The sequence below is a fragment of the Ceratotherium simum genome, chromosome 5 (genome assembly GCF_057802395.1).
Source record: "Ceratotherium simum simum isolate JZ-2026a chromosome 5, ASM5780239v1, whole genome shotgun sequence".
NCBI classification, from domain to species: Eukaryota; Metazoa; Chordata; class Mammalia; order Perissodactyla; family Rhinocerotidae; genus Ceratotherium; species Ceratotherium simum.
Window position 1 is genome coordinate 35,709,341 of NC_141904.1, and position 13,885 is coordinate 35,723,225.

The 13,885-nt window shown below is 40.7% G+C and overlaps 1 pseudogene; it reads right to left on the minus strand.

The window, feature by feature from the left end:
- Nucleotides 1-236: 236 nt before the first annotated feature.
- Nucleotides 237-8,255, minus strand: LOC147917000 (uncharacterized; annotated as a pseudogene).
- Nucleotides 8,256-13,885: the final 5,630 nt, after the last annotated feature.

The window sequence follows — 13,885 nt, forward strand, 5'->3', positions numbered from 1 at the left end:
CCCCACAGAGAGGGTGCCAGGAATAAATATCCCAACCTCATCTGCCAGTACTCGCCATTGGACAACCCCAACCAGAAGCCAGAGGGCAGGGATCGTGTGGATGTCACCCCTCAAGGTCAGCCACCAGGAGCAGAGGGCGTGGTGGAGAGAGGATCTGGAGGGCAAAAGGAGATATCCAGTACCGTCATTCTATGAAAGGACATTGCTTAATTCATACGCAAGCTAGACAAGAGAGATCACCACCCCTGGCTATTCTGACTCTTTCTGAATTGTCCTGACACCAACTTGAGAGAAGGCGAGTAGGAGTTTGCCATCTCCTTAGGCAGTAAGGTGTCCCCTAATGTCGTGTGAGAGAAAGGGTACTCAGTCACTGCGAAGGCAGAGAGTCTAAAATGTCAAGATCCCATTTATAATTCTAAAGAGGATGTGTAGCTCCCTGAGTTCCATTAATCCGTGACAGACTCAGAGAGTTAGTCCCCATAATCATAAATTAGTAGCATCCCCCTCTGCATACCTGGACATTTGTAGACTTCGACCTTGTGCTTCAGAAGCTTTAGGAGTCTCCACGGTGCTCCCAAGCATAATTGCACTAGGCTGGTAGCAACTGTTTATCATGCCCTGAGGGAAAGGAATGATGTTCTGTAACATGGCTCTGCCTCAAGTTAAAGAAAATTTTAAAAAATACATACTTATATTTAAAAAAAATATAAGTGAAAGACACCCAGGGCCGGCCCCGTGCCTTAGCGGTTAAGTGTGCACGCTCCGCTGCTGGTGGCCCGGGTTCGGATCCCCAGTGCGCACAGACGCACCGCTTCTCCGGCCATGCTGAGGCCGCGTCCCACATACAGCAACTAGAGGGATGTGCAGCTATGACATACAACTATCTACTGGGGCTTTGGGGGGAAAAAATAAATAAATAAAATCTTTAAAAAAAAAAAAAGACACCCAGAATTCTTCCATTTCCAGAACCTTGTACTCATGGCTACCTCAGCATCCAGTTGTGGAAAGTTAGGCAGTAGTTGACCCAGATGTGTCCTCCTCATCTCTGATGGTTTGTAGCAACTTTTCTCACAGCGGCTTAAGAAAATCCCGTCTGTATGCGCTTGGGAGGCAGCAGGTAATGCTAAGCCTCAGAGAGCCGATGAAACTTGGACTATGACAGCAATTTCCCTTGCTTGAGAGAAACTCTCTGTTAGATAAGAAATTGAGCACTCGTTTCTCCTCTGCCATATGGTGCTGCGGCGTAATTTAAATTCACAAAGCCAAATTTCATAGCCTGAGAATTGCAGTTGGTAGACACTCCTAATCACTTTACTGATATAAGTAGGTGCAGAGAAGCATAATAATTTAAGTGAAAACCATGCTTTCAGAATCTGATAGGAAAACCTCCAAACATAATGTTTTGTATGCTTCAAAGGAAAGATCCAGAAAAAAGATGCCAAGAAAACAGGCCAGGCAAATTGATTCTATTAGCAAAGTTACTTTAAAAAAAAAAAAAAAAGGCTGTATTGCTGACCAACTGTTTGGAACCCTTTAAAGTGAGACCTATTATGGCAGGATTCTCGGATCAACAGAAAGAAATCCATTAAGCTCTAATTCCCACAGCTACTCTCAATGTTAATAAAAGTCATAATTGAGAAAGAGGAGGTGGGTATGCAGCCAAGCTATTTGACAGAGGAGTTTTTACTGAGTAGCAAAAGAATTCCAAGAAGTATTTGCTAAAGATAAATAAACATACTAGACTAGGTAGGGCTGAGAATTCCATCTTAAGAGTCTTAGTAGAGATTTATAAGCCAATATATTTTTTAAATTTTAATCAAATCCAAGGAGGCAAGTTCTAAGAAACACAAGGAAGTTCCCTCTCCTTTAGGCTGAAAGGAAATGGAGCATGGAGATGCATAATTTGGCCTTTAGGAGATCTAAGGGAAAACTCAGTTGCCATTCTGAGCAACTGTGAAAGGAATGGAGAGCCTGAAAGGATAAAGAAATAAAGATGACCCTGTATGCTCTTTGGGAGAATCCTCCTTTCTGTACCAATCAAGATTTTTTTCAGTCGCAAAAAAAAAAGCAGCCGAAAAAAAAAAGAAGAAAGGGCCGCCCAGTGGCATACCGGTTAAGTTTGCGCGCTCCACTTCCGTGGCCTGGAGTTTCGCAGGTTGGGATCCCAGGCACGGACCAACGCATTACTTGGCAAGCCATGCTGTGGCGGCGTCCCATATAAAGTAGAGGAAGACAGGCATGGATGTTAGCCCAGGGTCAATCTTCCTCAGCAAAAAAAGGAGGATTGGCACAAGATGTTAGCTCAGGGCTAATCTTCCTCACAAAAAAAAGAAGAAGAAGAAGGCAGGCAGGAAGGAAGGAAGGAAGAAAGGAGGGAGGTAGGAAGGAAAGTTATTAGCTTAAGTAGCAGGGGTAGTTTGGCTTCAGGTGCAGCTTGATCCAGAGGTTCATGTATATCCTTGGGGCAAGAGTGATTTATTTTCATCTTTCAACTCTGCTCCTTCAGGACAGGCTCTATTCTCAGTCAGGCTCTCCTTTTGTGGAGATACAGCAGAAAAATCTCATCGTCCTCCCATCGCTGTTTTCCTCTTACTCCTTTGTAATAAAACCTCTAACTTGTGACTGGGCACACAGCCTCCTGAGATAAAGACTACATTTCCATTCCTCTTTTGCAGTTAAGCATAGCAGTATGACTAAGTCTGGCCAATGGGATACAAGTAGAAGTGTCATGAGCAATTTCCAGAAAGTGTCCTTGAAGGATCCCTCTTCACTCCTTCCTCCTCCCTACAACCTGGAAGCTCAAGCAGCCATCTGGGATCATCAGGTAGAGCCATGTTATCAAGGACAACAAAGCAAGAGAGAAAGAAACCACTCTCTGATGACCCTGGAGCCACCACACAGGCCTGAATTGCATACCTCCAGACTTCATTTATGTGAGAAAAAAATACCCTCCTGTCTTGTTTAAACTATTGTAAATTTGGATTTTCTGTCTCATAGCAAAAGCTAATACTAATTAATACTCATAGCAGAATGCTTACTACAGCTCCAAGCTTATATCCTGTGAGGTAGTCCCATAGCATACCAAGCCTCCCTCTTTCTCAGTAAGCCTAGAAAGAGTTTCATTTGAGCATCTCAGTGGCTCTGATTGGGTCATGGGCCAATCCCTGAACCAATCACTGTGGCCTGGGGCTCTGATGGGTTTAACAGATGTGCCCACTGCTGGAGCTAAGAGTGGAGTTCTCTCCATCTGAGTTGCACAGACTGAGAGTCGGGGAAGATTCCCAGAGGGGAAATAACAAATGTCCACTATGCTTCCCAAGCCAGATTTTTTTCCCCTAATTTTCTGACTTCTATCAAAGATGTGATCGTTCTTCTAGGCTTGCAACATTTTATACATAATCCATTACTTTTTGATATGGTCTCTTGTGCCTGATATGGTCTCTCCTCCAACATCTCTCAGGCAATAAAAACAAAGAGACAGATACGAGAGACACATTACTATTCAATAGTGTAGTGTTTGGGGGGAGGGTAAATGATACAGACGTGCCCATGATCTTCTGAGAAAAATATTTTAATAGCTGTTATAAACACAATGGTTAAAAGTACACAGATCAATAAAATAACTGATCAGAATTCTTCAGAAGTGTCAAGGCTATGAAGGACAAGAAGACTGAGTAAGTGTCACAGATTAGAGGAAACTAGGGAGACATGCCAAGTGAGGAGGACAGAGTCTATGGTGGTCAGTCATGATCCCCAACCCCTGGTGGTCACACCCTTGTATAATCCCCTCCCCTTGACTTGTTTCTAACCAACAGAATATGGCAAAGGTGATGGGATGTCATTTCTGTGATTATGTTACATTATGTAAGACTCCATATTTCTGGCAGACTCGCTCAAGGGATCTCTTCCTAGCTGCCTTTGAAGAAGTAAGTGGCCATTCTGGGAGGCCCACCAACAAGGAGGTGAGGGCAGCCTCTATGGGCTGAGAGTAGCCTCCAGCCAATAGCCAGCAAGAAGCCAGGGCCCTCAGTCCTATAGTCTCAAGGGAATGAATTCTGCCACCACCTGATTCTTGGAAGTGGATTCTTCCCAGGCTAGCCTCCAAATGAGACTACAGCCCAACTGACACCTTGATTACAACCTCGTGAGACCCTAAGCAAAGGATCCAGTGAAGCGGTGCCCAAACTCCTAACCCACAGAAACTATGAGATGATTAATGTGTTGTTTTAAGCTGCTAAGATGGTGGCAGTTTGTTATACAGCAGTAGATAACTGTCTTAATCAGCTCAAGCTACTAGAACAAAATACCATAAACCTCACAGCTTATCAACAACAGAAATTTATTTCTCACAATTCTGGAGGCTGGAAGTCCCAGATAATGGTGTGTGAGTATGGTCCAATTCTGATGAGAGCCTGCTTCTTGTTGCAGATGGCTAACTTCTCGTTGTATCCTCACATGGTGGAAAGAGAGCAAGCTAGCTCTCTGACCTCTTCTTACAATATCGTTCATGAGGGCTTCACCCTCATGACCTAATTACCTCCCAAAGGCTCCACCTCCCAATACCATCACATTGGGGATTAGATTCAGCATATGAGTTTGGGGGGACACAAACATTCAGTCCATAACAATCACTAATACAACAACTAAATGCAATGTGGGATCCTAGAACAGAAAAAGGACATTAATGGAAAAACTGGTGAAATCCAAATAATGTCTGTAGTTTAGTTAATAGTCAAGTACTAACGTTAATTTCTTAGTTTTAATCATTGTACTATGATTATATAAGAAACTAGCATCAAGGGAAGCTGAGTAAAGAGTATATGGAAATTCTGCTACATATCTAGACTCTCCAAATAAAAAGTTAACAAGTAAACACAAATAAATTTAAAAGTACACAAATCAGCTGTAAAACTTGTGAAAAATAAGCGTTGATTCTGTTGGTTAGCAACAGTGTAAAAGTAAAGAAATGTTCATCAAGGTGGAAAAGAAAACCATGGACAATTTGACACTACATCTGCCTATCTGACGCCCAGCTTTCCCTATTGCCCAAGCTTGTCTGCTCATGTCAAACCCTGAGCAGCACTTTTTCCTTTAGCACACAAATTTCTTATTTTCAATCATTTGATGTCTCACAGCTATAGTTAGTTGTAATTTTATTCTTAGTTTTTATGATTGAGAACAATATTTATATAAAAGATCTTTCCCCCTACTCTCCCTACTCCCTAGAGATTTTGCTTCCTTCTTCCTCTCCAACATCTTCTCCCATAACTGTGTCACTTTCTTTCTTCTCCTTCTATACCTCTTTTCTCTCCTATCACCATCTCTTCCTCAAGTGGTTTGGAAATTCTAAGGAAGTTTGAACAGCAACCACCAGTATAAGAGAAACAAGGGGGCCCTCTGATGTGTTACTGTTTTTTAATACTCTGAACAATCACACACAAAACCTACTCCTACCCCTTCAAAATTTTAGTTCTGCAGTGCTTAGACATCACCCAGAATTCATCACTTCCCTCGACTCAAATCTTTACAACAGCATCTCAGCCCAGAGCGAAATGTGCCCAAGAAGGTGTGCTTTCTTGACCTCAAGCGTGTTTTATAACTTCAAAGGAAGTTGGTAACCACTTTTTAAAATGTAGATCAGGGATACAACTTGGCAAAGGAAATGAATGTGGAGAGCCAGAAACAGTTATCAAAAAAACAGAGTTCATTTTTATAGGCTATTGTTTGGAAAATAAATAGCTTCACCTGGACCCTAAACAAAACTAGAATAAGAAATGTGCCGTTGACTTGGTGAATATGTCCTGTATCTGGTTGAGAGGGGCATAAGTATTTATTGAATAAATTCCTTGCTTTTATCCTGGTCTGTCAAGTTAAAAACCTCTTAAACTTATTGGGAGCTCTCAGGGCTATTTCTTACTGCTTACCCCGAGCATTATGAATTCCCTTGTAGATCTTAATGTCAACAATATTTGGTCAGTGTCTACTCTATAATCTGTACTTACATGTTCTGCTTAATTTCAAGATGCTTAACTATTCCTCCGAAATCATAAAACCTTCTTTTGAAGCAGAGATGGAACAAGCCATTCCCTAGTACTAAAGCGGAGGCACAAAACTGTAACTATGTGTAGAGTATAAAATAAATCTCTCCTATTTAAAGGACACAAAGATAAATAGGGGAAAATAGAGGAAAACTAAATTAAGGCCCTTATTATATCCATAGAAGTTACTCTTAACCGTTCATTATTTTTGTTAAATAGGATACATAGAAAGAAATTTGAATTTCTTGTTTCAAAATTACTTACGTTTTTAAAGTAAATTTTAAAGTGCACTCAGAGGGCCGGCCCCGTGGCTTAGTGGTTAAGAGCGTGCGCTCTGCTGCTGGCGGCCCGGGTTCGGATCCCGGCTGCGCACCGACACACCGCTTCTCTGGTCATGCTGAGGCCGCGTCCCACATACAGCAACTAGAAGAATGTGCAGCTATGACATACAACTATCTACTGGGCTTTGGGGGGAAAAATAAATAAATAAAATCTTTTAAAAAAATAAATAAATAAATAAAGTGCACTCAGTCTTTAGGATTTTTCTCATCTATGTGACATAGTAAGCTTGTGAACACGTGGATTTAATGAATGCTATCAATTTAGAGAAGCACAAACTTGAATTCAAGCAGAAATAAATTTAATGGTTCAGGTTTTGTGGCATACCTGAACAAGATTTTATTCTCATAAATGTTTGGTTGGGTTATCAGTGTTGAAATGAGAGTCGCGTGTGTCCAGCAGATGCTGGCGGATGGGAGAAGGCTGCCCGGACAGGTTAGGCAAACTGCTGGTAGGTGTTTTCTACCGGTCCCACATCCCTAGGAGAGGGAGAGAAAAGTTAATGGTGCCCATGAATCCTGCACAGAGCCACTGAGAAATCACATTCCCCAGAGGGACTGTCTAGAAAAGAAGGAATAAGAGTTCTAGAAGTATCCAGCCTCTCTAGAATGTTTTCAGGCCTCGGTAGCCAAGGCGAGATTGAATATATTTCTTTTGTGTGTATGTGTGAAATGAGAGTAGGTTAAATAAAATCTGTATTTTTAGTTTAGGTTTTACTTCTCGATTCATGAATATACAAGACCATGTCTAAATACATTACATTATGTACAGGATACATGAGGAGGGACTACCAAGACTGAATTTCACGTGTGGCTTGTCAAACATCTTGCTGCTTTACATTTTGTGCCGCGCGCAGATGCGTGCACACACACTCGCTTTTGTCAATAAAGACCAGACTGCTCAACCACTTTCAACTGAACATGACCTTTGAGTTCTTTTTCCAATAGCGGTTTGAGGTTTGCTCTGTTATTCCCTCTCATGTGGTTGCCTTTGTGACCCCGTGCACGTGTTTCCAAATTTTCTGGCTGAAGTTACATTTTGCAGCTGAGAAACAGTTTTTCTCAATGAAAAGCTAAGTGGTTCAGCAATAATAATTACAAGATTTGGGGGCCGGCCTGGTGGCGCAAGCGGTTAAGTGCATGCGCTCCGCTTCGGTGCCCCAGGGTTCACAGTTTCGGATCCCAGGTATGCACCTACGCACCGCTTGTTAAACCATGCTGTGGCAGCGTCCATATAAAGTAGAGGAAGACGGGCATGGATGTTAGCCCAGGGCCAATCTTCCTCAAGAAAAAATGGGAGGATTGGCATCCAATGTTAGCTCAGGGCTAGTCCTCCTCACAAAAAATAATAATAATAATAATAATTACAAAATTTATTGAGCACTCACCATATTAAGGACTGTACTCGTGCTTTATTTCAATGAACACATTTAATCTTGATAACCCTGTTATGTAGACCCTGTTACTAATATTATTATTCCCTTTAACAAAACTGAGACACAGAGAGGTTGAATAACTCACCCAAGGGCACACAGCACGTGAAAAGAGCCAGGATACGAATTCAGGAAGTCTGATGCTAAGGCTCATCCTCTTAATTACTACACCACTGTGACCATTGTGTTGTTTTCTACATTTTCTATAAGGAAAATATTTAACAACTGGTACTTTAAAACAGTGAAATAAAAGGTAGGTAGGCAAAAAGTCTAGATAGACCCAAAGGAAATTAGGGTCTAATGGACAGAATACCTATTTTATAGTCAGAAAGGTCTGGGATTGTCTCTGTAGTAGTGATATTTGCTGCTCACTGGATATCCAAGCACTGCGCTATATTTTCTAGGCCCCTAGTAATATTAAAGGCCATGTGACTTGTTCTGACCATGGACTTCTGGACTGAAAATTTTAATTCTTCAGTCCAGTGTGTGACTCTCCAGGCCTCCGTTCATCTGCCATGGTGATGGAGAAAGCCACTCGGTGCAGATGCTGTAAGTATATGATGGCAGAGCTTCAGTCAGCCTAGGTCTGTGAGTAACCATACGGAACAGAACCCCCTCATAAGCCCACTTGGATGTGAACCATGAGTGAGAAATCAACCTTAGTTGTATTAAGCCACTGAGAGCTAAGACTAATTGTTTCTAATATTATCTGACTAATACAGTCTACAAGTTTTACCAGGTTTTGTATGGATTCATCGAAAAGGTGTTTGACCTCCCTGAGCCTCATTTTATTTTAAAAATATGCACACTAATGCTTTCTTGGCAGAGTTGACTTGAGGATTAAATGAGAGCTCTCAGTGTGCTTGGCAAACAGGAGATGCTCAATAAATGGTAGCTATTGTAATTATTCAGTATTACACTACTTAAAAGTAACGGAAACCTCAAGTGACATAGTGTATAGAATATGAAGGACATTTTCTTAGCAGGGATTATTATTGGATTCCTATAAATTGCATATACCTATAAAACAGCTAAAGAATATTTCCAACACAACACATAAATGGGGTTATAATGTGCACCCATATTATAAATATCTCTTATTTTGGCACTCAGCATCCACACTCCTTTCTTTTGTTAACTGTAACCCAGTTTCCCTTGGGAAACCTTCTCTTCCCCCATTCTCAACCAATATGCTTCAGGTGGGCGTCCAGAATCAAGCTCCAGAATGGAACATGTGACTTGAGGCTAAGTCAATTATCACAGTCTCCTGGCCACAGCAATTGGTTCGAGGATGGGGACACTGTCTTCTCAGAGCAACTGAGATGCAATGAGAATGCTGGGAATCCTGAAAAACAAAATCATATCATCCTTTTCTCATTTGAACACGAGATTTTGAAATATTTGGAGATATGGTAGCTATCTTGAAGTACAAGGGAAAAGCCTGTCTGAGAATGAACCCAACATGGAAGTAAATGGTACCAAGTAGATGCTTGTGACAGAGAAATGAGGGTCTAGTGACACTGTTTGAGCCCCTGATCAAGCTGTACATGAAACCAAAACAAACCTTGGGATTTTCACTTTAGTGAATTAATGAATTATCTTTTTTCTTAATCCAGTTTAAAATGAGATTTTGGTCAGAAGTGACATTTGGGTAGCCCAAAAGGAAAGTGCCCAGTTCTGATTAGATGGGATTACTATTTGGATCACATGAGTCTATACGAGATTCCTTCCCATTCCTGGAGCTCTACAGAGTTTTTCTCTGTCATTCTTCCTGGATTCTGTATTGGCCTCTTTATTTTATTGCCTCTAAATTCCACACTCTTGGATTCAGAACTCTCTTTTACCTAACAGTTGTGTCTATGATTAAGTAAATGAAGTTTGGCTTACACACACTAAACATTAAAACTCCTCATATAATTAAAATTTTTCCAAAATGACAAGTTTACAACCAGAATATATTTCTTTTTTTCTCATTTAAACAAAGCCTTGCATATAAGTAAAGCAAATATTCTTCAGAGGAGACATATATTTTGCTCAAGAAATATAGAACTTTTAATTAATACTATGTTTCCTTATCTTAAAGAAGAGAATGTGTACGGCATATTGAAATTTATTTTCACTTTTGGCTCTTAAATTTGCTGCATGGAATTATATAAAGTACATTTTACAAACCATATTCTAATCACCAGGAACCACAAGTGGTATTTTTCATAGATGAGATTATTATTTTCAATTCGTCATTCTCTTGTAATAGGATTACACACCGATGTACTTTGCCATTGAGACTTTGCAATGATTCCCAGGAGGGTTGGTGATGTATACAGGCCCACCCCATTGATGTGGGACTTGGCCATAGGACTTATTTTGGTTAATGAAATATCAGCAGACATTATCTAACAGTGGGTTTAAATGTGTTTGCATGATTTGGCTTGGTTCTTGAGCTTCTGCCATCTGCCCTGAGAAGAGCAGATCTGAACAGCAACCGAGTCCAAGGAAACTGAAGAGACATATGAAGGAGACCTCAACCCTCCCCACGCCTGAAGCTAAGCCCAACTCATATCACCTGAGCCCAACAGAATCACAGACTATTCACAGGCCCATGGATGAAAAGAAATACTTGTTGTGTTAAGCCACTAAGTTTTGGAGTTGTTTGTTATACAGTATTATTGTATCAGTAGCTGACTAATACAACCCAAAATTATTATTAAACAGTAATGTTGAAAATAACACTTTCTTTTTCAAACGTTAAGGTGGTAAGTATCCTGTCTCTGATAATCTGTATTATCTTGCAAATTTAAAACATATTTTAAAATCAAACTCTATTACCTTTGTAATATAGCACTTAGTGTGGTGAGTTGGAAGGCATTCAAGATATACTAGCAGTTACTATAACTGGATTCTAATCCTGGCTTGGCCACTAATATGTTACGTGTCTCTCACAAGTCGCTTAGCCTTTCTGGACCTCTCAGTTATCTATAAAATGAGGGTTGAACTAGATTCTCTATAGACAAAAATGTTATAGCTGTGGTATTCAAATTCATTTAAAGTATGTACATAAAAATTAAACATAGAGGCTGGCCCAGTGGCATAGCAGTTAGGTTCGTGCACTACGCTTCAGCAGCCTGGGGTTTGCCAGTTCAAATCCTGGGCACGGACATACGCACCACTCATCAAGCCATGCTGAGGCAGCATCCACATAGAGCAGCTAGAAGGATGTACAACTACGACATACATCTATCTACAAGGGCTTTGGGGAGAAAAAGGGAAAAAAGGAGGAAGATTGGCAACAGATGTTAGCTCAGGGCCAATCTTCCTCAAAAAAAAAATTAAATGTAATGTTTATGTTATATGCTAATAGGTTTTAGAATATAGGTAAAATAAGAATTCAAATCATAAGCATTCTGGGTATTTTTAATGTTCCTGAGTTTCTTAAATAAATGAGATATATGCATTAGTAGGTTTCTTGGATTTGGTCTGGTTGAATCTCGTAAGTTTAAGATCCTGTAATTTCAAAAATTTTTATGAATATGCTAGAGTAGAGACAGTCACTAAAAGAAAAATGTATTAATAACCTAGAGTGTGCTCAGTACACATGTCTTAGTCAGTTCGGGCTACCATAACAGAATACCACAAACTGGGTTGCTAAAACAACAGAAATTTATTTTCTCATACTTCTGGAGATTGGAAGTTTAAGATCAAGGTGCCAGAAGGGTTGGTTTCTGGTGAGATCTCTCCTTGAGTTGTAGAAGCCTGCTTCCTCCCTGTGTCCTCACATGGACTTTCCTCTGTGCACAAAGGAGAGAGAGAGATCTCTAGTGTCTCTTCCTCTTCTTATAAGGACACTGGTCCTATTGGATTAAGACTCTCCCCTTATGACCTCATTTAACCTTAATTACCTCCTTAAAGGCCCTATCTCCAAATACAGTCACTTTGGGGGTTAAGGCTTTAACATATGAATTTGGGGGTGACACACTCAGTCCAAAAAACACATATAATGAAAGAAGAATTTAGTAGAAAGAACACAGATTCTGGCTTCAAACATGCAAGGTTTAGGATCAGACTCTGCTACCTGCTGGAGTAGCTTTAAGTTGTTTTCCACAGAAGAATGTCTTATGGGCAATAAAACACAAGGAAATCAGATTTTTACTGACTGTACTCCACCTTTCTACAAGCAGGTCAATCCTTGGATTTGAAGGTGAAGAACTGCTATTACTTTGCCAAATGTTTCAAACCACCGTTCATGGAGAAATGTGGCCATTTCTTTACACAGCCAATACCTGACATGCAAGGTCTACATTATATGTTGGAAATGACAGAACTTCAGCCCCATCTAGTTCCTACATTCCCACCTGGATCAAAAGCAACACTTCCAAATTTCATGTACACGCTCAGGTTATCCTACATAAAGGACAGCATTCCTGGCCCTACCACATGGAACAAGGATGAAGTGCTGAACCTTCTCCACATTTCATCAAACATACACTGTGTCTGGAACAAATCTGCTGAACCACCACTTCAATCTCTTGATGACGTTCTTCTACCAACTCCTTCACCCCCAGCGTCACAGATTTGCTTGGCTGCTTTCGCACTCAGGTCTTTTTTTCTAGCAGGAACGTAGAAGTACTCAAATTATAATTTTGTAATCACAAAACTGGGAGGTTGCAGTTAGCCTAAATGAAATGATATGCACAGAGACAGTACGTAGTCATAGACACCTTGAAATTTCCTTCAAGCTGATGGTTACATTTTTGTAAAAAAGTAAACTTTCATATGGCAAACGTAACATCAATGGAAACTTCCTTTTATGGAAAAGAACTTTTGAGACACCTTCGGTGTTAGTTGTAAAACTTCAGGTGAATTATTTAGCCTTTTAAAGTTTCATTTCCTTAACAGTAAAATGAAGTCGATAACATCTACTTTGCAAAGCAGTGGTTCTCAAACTTTGACATGAATCAAATTACCTGGGGTACTTACTGAAAATGCAGACTCTTAGGCCGTGCCCAGATATACTGGGTATGGAGTCCAAGAATCTGCATTTATAACAAGTACCCCAGGCGGTTCTGATGTAGGTATTATTGGGGTCTTATTTTGAGAAATATTATTGGAAGAAATTAAATAAGAAAATACCAAATACCTGTTCCCTTTCTTATACAGGAATGGTAATTACTATTTAGAATTCTTGCTCATCTAAAAAATTAAATCTGAGATTTAGAGACAGTGGCTTACTTTCAAGATACACTTGATCAAAACAAAAATTAAAGTAACAAGTATGCATCTAGGTGCAAATAAACTAAAACAAGATTGACTAATCTGTACTAGAACAGACCATGCAAGATACAAGATGCAGGCCAGGTACTCTGCTCTCTTTTAAGAGCCTCAGCATATCTGTCAGAGCCACGGCCATCTATCAGAGGCTTATTATACATAAGTGACCACCCATTGTAGCATGTGACCCTACTACCAGAGCCACAACTGATAAGACCAGAGAAATATGCCTTGTCTATTGCATCCAGTAGCCCATGGAGTGAGTGTATAACAGCCCAGTAGGAGCACCTATATAGGAGAGTAACTTCTGGACCCAATAAGATTGTCTCTCTCAGGGACCTCCAATCTGAGCCATATTTGAACTTGAAAGGGATGCTGACAGCAGTGCTCCACCCATATCCAAGATCTTCAGATCCCCCTTTACCATGTGCATGTGCTTCTGCCCAAGCTTTCTCTCCCAATGACCAGAGAGCCAGAAGCGCCTAAAAGCTCACGCATCTCCTTGGCCCTTAACCAGTGACTGACAGGTGTGGGAGCAGGAATGCCTCAGTTCTTTGTCTCCAGTTTGGGCGTCAGAGGCATAATTTACACTTCCAAACTCCCCCAGTGGGATTAGGCCAGAGGATCCTCCTTGGACTTTGTTGAGACTGCATCTTTGCTGGGCTTCTTCCTTTCCTTTGACCTTCCCACTCCCTTACCGATTTCTCCTGAGGGCCCTTCCTTAATAAATCACAAAACCTCATCTTAGGGTCTGCCTCCGGGGAAGCTGTTCTAAGATAGATGTGCAAAGATTTCATGGAAGCAGAGGGAT